This window comes from Bufo gargarizans, chromosome 4 (genome assembly GCF_014858855.1).
Source record: "Bufo gargarizans isolate SCDJY-AF-19 chromosome 4, ASM1485885v1, whole genome shotgun sequence".
Taxonomy (NCBI): Eukaryota; Metazoa; Chordata; class Amphibia; order Anura; family Bufonidae; genus Bufo; species Bufo gargarizans.
In genome coordinates this window covers 99,900,841-99,906,160 of record NC_058083.1, presented here as the reverse complement: position 1 = coordinate 99,906,160, position 5,320 = coordinate 99,900,841, and positions in this window count along the sequence as shown.

The window sequence follows — 5,320 nt, the reverse complement described above, 5'->3', positions numbered from 1 at the left end:
TTCTATTTGTGCATATATCCACTCTGTATGTGTGAAATGATGCAAAGCATATGCCACTGTCTTCTATTCTCTGCCATGCTGTTGTAGTAGAACTGCACCTATTCCATCTCTGGATGCACCTGTTGATATTTTTAAAGGCTTATGTATTTTAAAGTATTGAGGTGTTGGTGCACTGTGGAACTCATTTCCATTCTGCATTTTTTTAGCAACAGGTTCCTCATATGTGCAGTCTTGTCCACTGCATTTGCAGTGTACTTAATTTAACATGCCCATAAATCTCAGCAGTTAATTTGTTTTTGGGACTGGCCATACTTCTAAGCATACAGCCTCATGATTAGGTTTCTGAATGCAGTTTGGAAGCCAAAACCAGGAGCGAATTCAAAAAACAGAAGTCATATCGGTCCTTTATATTTTCTCACCTTTTATCACCCACTCCTGATTTTTGCTTCCAAAACGGCATCAAGAACCTGAATATGTGGCCGTGCTCTAATTGCTAGCACCTTCGATGGATCAGGCTTCACTTCACTATCAGAAATTATTTCACCGAGATGGACAATTTCTATTTTCTTGAACTGACACTTATTTTTATTCAGCTTCAGGCTACTTTTTTTGTTGTTGCAATGTTTAAGACTTGTTTTAATCTTCCGTCTTCTTCACTTCAGCTTCTGTAGTCCCCCACAAGAAAATGTTATCTCTGTAGACTTTAGCTCCATCCACCCTTTCTAGAAGCTGTTGTGTCATTTCTTCATTTTCCTCCACGCTGTGACAGTGTAGTTCACTGTGACACGGGATTCCGTGTAGGCTGGTTGTAATGGCCTATGTGTAGTTGCGGCAGCCTGTGTGTAAACTGCTCCTAGTGTATGCTTGCTCCCCTCCCTGTTGTCTCAGTTCTGGTAGTGTCACAGTGTGGTCACTGTGATACGGGTTGTTTGTGCTCTGGCGTAGTGGCTTCAGTGGACTCCGTGTATGCTGGTTGTAATGGCCTATGTGTAGTTGCGGCAGCCTGTGTGTAAACTGCTCCTAGTGTATGCTTCCTCACCTCTCTGTTGTCTCGGTTCTGGTAGTGTCACAGTGTGGTCACTGTGATACGGGTTGTTTGTGTTCTGGACTCCGTGTATGCTGGTTGCCAGTACTGCAGCCTGTGCTTTCACTTTTGTGTTCATGCAGGCTCCCCTCCCTGTTTGGTTTTGGTGGGGTTAATGGTCTTGGCCTTGGTGTAGTCACTAGGTGCTCTTTATATACCTGTATGCCTGGATTTAGGGGCAGTCTGTCTCCAGCCTTGCTGGGTGCAGGAGCCATGCACCTCACCTGGGTGATGCCATCTGACCTATTTGGGTGGCCACCTACTATGTCATCGAGGTCGCCCAGTCTTCCTGCCTTGCCTTGAGTTAGAAACATGCCACCGACATTCTAATAACCATGACCTTTTCATTTCTCCGTTCATATGACTACCACCTAGGTTTTTGGGGGTTTGACATCATGGAGTTCACTGTGCACTAAAATGACCTGAAGTCCTTATTCTGCAGCTCAATACAAATGCTAAGTGAATGCATGGACACAAATGCTTGGTTGATAGTGAGCATAATTGAATTAGCTAGATGCCTTCCTGTGTCATTCCAGCTCTTGCCATTTGGAGACCAACGTGGTCAACAATAAGGAGAAACTCCTTACCCACTTTAACTATAACATCACTGCTACCAGGAGAAAGAAGGGCTTAACATCATCACAAAGACACAAGGTAAGTGAATGCATGGACACAAATGCCTGACCACGATCTTGTCATGTGTATGCTGGCCCATTGAGTGACTTGAATAAATATTTTGGTTTGATTATTATTATTATTATTTTGGGGCAGAAGACGGCAGAAGACTACACCTCTACTGTTAGCCATAATGCCAAACAAAAAAGAATCAGGTGCACAAGGCAGAAAGAGGAGGAAGATATTGCAGAAGCAGCAAACTAAACTAGCTGGAAGCCTTGACAGGTTTCTTGTAAACATAGCTGAAAGTACATTAGGATTAGGATCACCATCACCAGTAGCACTACAAGAGCCTCACGAACACGAACAAGTGCCTGTGGATATTCCTTTTGTTACTTTAGAAACAGAAGAGACAGCTTTGTGTGAAGATGCTCCTACTTCTGCTCAGCCAAATATTATGCCAGAGAGAATTGACCTCAAAGTCTTCACCGATATTGGCTATTGACCTGAAATTGTGGATAAAACTTTGAAAACTGAACTTGCCAAGAGAGGAACAGTGGAACTGCAGAATAAGGATGCATTGTTTCCAAAAGATAGTGATGGCAGGTCATTTTCTAAGGACTGGTTCTGCATGGATTTTGAGAATGGCGAGACTATGTTAAGGACATGGTTAGTGTTTTCACCTATAAAATGTGCTGAATATTGTTTTCCTTGTATGCTTTTCCAGAAGGCCAAAGGGAAAAGTTCTTTTGGAAAGTCAAATTGATTTAATGATTGGAGAAAAGAAAACTAAACCCCAGGTTTCTAGAACATGAGCGCAGTTCTTACCACCTTTGTGCATTTAGAATGTGGAAAGAATTTAAAATGCGGCTACAAAAACAAGAGACTATTGATGCTGCTGCCCAGCTTGCACAACAGAGGTCATTTGAAAAGTGGAAGGCAATCCTAGCCAGAATAGTTGACTGTGTGCTGTATCTAGCAAGGCAATCCTTACGTGCTCACTCAGAAAATCTAAGCACTGATGATAACTGTGGAAACTTCATAGAAACTTTCAAGTTACTAGCAAAATATGACCCAGTTGCCAAACAGCATCTTCAGAAAGTTCAGCTGGCACATGGGTACTCTGTGTCCTACTTCTCTCCACAGACCAAGAACGAGTTCATCAGCTTGCTTGGTGATCATGTTTAAACAGCCATCTTCCAAAGAATTACAGAGGTCAAGTATTTTGCTATCATGAAGCTGTATGTGTACTTGCTAAATATACTGAGAAAATAAGAGATGCTTTGGAAGAGTTGCGAGATGAGCCAGAAGAAACCTCTGAAACCAAAGGGGATGCAGGAAGTCTATTAGTTTGCATCATGACTTATCTTTTTTTAATCATTTTTGGAGCCCAGTACTAAATGAAGTGAACGATGCTCAGATCTACCTGCAGCAAAGAGGACTTGCACTTGATCAATGTGTGCAAAAGCTTAAAACACTGGTTCTATTTTGCCAGGAAAAACAAGACTGTGTAGTGTTAGAGGCAACTGAGAAAGCTCTGCAGATAGGGCAAATATACAACATTTCTACAGAGAGAAGAGTTGGAAGACGTAAGAAGATGCCCGGTGAGCTAAGTTGTGATGCTGGCTTGACCTTAACACAAGAAACAAAAAGAGAACAACTAGAAGCAGTTGATCGGCTTGAGGCAGAAATCACAAAACGTACAACACAGATGAATATGCTTCACCAGAGATTTGGTTTCCTGCAAATCCAGACTTTGCTGGATATTGAAAAATATTATTTTTGTTCTGCTTCGCGTTATTGACTGTTGTATAACACTAGTCAGACAGCTTAACAATAATTCAGAAGTCAAGAAACGTGAGACATCAGATCTGTTTGTATTCTCTTTTCTGAATAACTTTGTAAAACTACAATATAAACATAAACAAAACATATGTATCAGTACATTACATATAATACAGCAGCCTCACTTCATCAGTGAGAGTACTCACAGACAATTCCATCATTAGTCCAGGAATAAATCAAGAGCTCCTCTGCATGCAGCCTGCAAGATCCAGGAGCAGTGATGAAATGGAGGAAATACAGTTCCAGGTTAAAGGTTACTGCCTCTGGCTCAGAGAACAATACACTTCCTGTAAAGTTCTGGCGAAGTAGAAACTAACTTTGACCACTAGATGGCAGCAACGTCAAACATAACATTTCAATATAACCTTTACAGCACATTACATACATTATAATGCACAAAATAGGCAGAACACTCCCTGTCTGGCATAATTATTATGTCACTACCTAAATAACTACTGCTATGCAGAAGAAACATATAAACAGGAAATTGAATCCTAGCTAATCTGAAACTAAAACTATGACGTCAGTTATAGGTCTAAGATACATTTTGGAAGTCCCATTCTTCACAATCTTGACCTCTACCTTCCTAACATTGCCATCCCTGCTTGGTATAGCATTGACAATAAGTCCTACAGGCCACTCGTTCCTGCTCTCTTGGCTGTCCTTCAACAGAACAACATCACCCACTTTTACATTTGGGCGATCCTCAGTCCATTTCCTACGGCGTTGCAGATTCGACAGATACTCCCTCTTCCATCTTTTCCAAAAGGTGTCTGCCAAGCATTGTACTTGCTTCCATTGTTTAGCATGAACTTTTGTTGTACTTATGGTTCCGGATGGAGCAGACAAAGAGTTCACCTTTTGAGTCAACAACATTGCTGGGGTAAGGACCATAGGTGTATCTGGGTCTGAGGACACAGGAACTATAGGCCTGGCATTCATAATAGCTGTAACCTCTGCCATAAAGGTGCTTAAAGTCTCATGGGTCAAGTGAGCAGTTTTAGTTTGTAGCAACATAGTGTCCAAGATTCGCCTGGCAATACCTATAAGTCTTTCCCAGACACCACCCATGTGTGAAGAGTGTGGAGGATTAAAAACCCATGTACATCCTCTGTCTTGGAGAAAGTCTTGCAATTGTGATTCGCTGGCACAAATGTTAAGTTCCTTGCAGGCTCCTACAAAGTTTGTTCCTCTGTCAGAATGGAGCAGTTTTGCTGGGCCACGAATTGAGAAGAATCTCCTCAAGGCATTAATAAAGCTTGATGTTGACATGGTTTCAAGTAGCTCTATGTGTACAGCTCGGGTGGACAAACAAGTGAAAAGGACTGCCCATCGTTTACTGTCTGCGCTGCCTCCTCTAGTGCGGCGGGTTAAGACAGACCACGGACCAAATACATCTAAGCCCACATTGGTGAAAGGTGGTTGAGCAATTACTCTGTCCTCTGGTAACTCTGCCATCTTTTGACTTTGTAACCTTCCTCGCAGCTTGCGGCAGATGACACATTTGTGTATAACAGCTGATACCAAGTGTTTGCCACCAAGAATCCAGAAACCTGCGGTTCTAATTGCACCCTCTGTGATGTGTCGCCCTTGGTGAACTACTTGTTCATGATAGTACCTAACAAGCAGTGTTGCAATGTGGTGATTATAAGGTATAATGACAGGCTGTTTCTCTTCCTCTGAAAGTTCTGCAAGAGACAAACGTCCACCTACTCTCAACAACCCATTTTTGTCTAAAAAGGGGCTTTGTTTCGGGAATGTCTTTTGTTTTTTGAT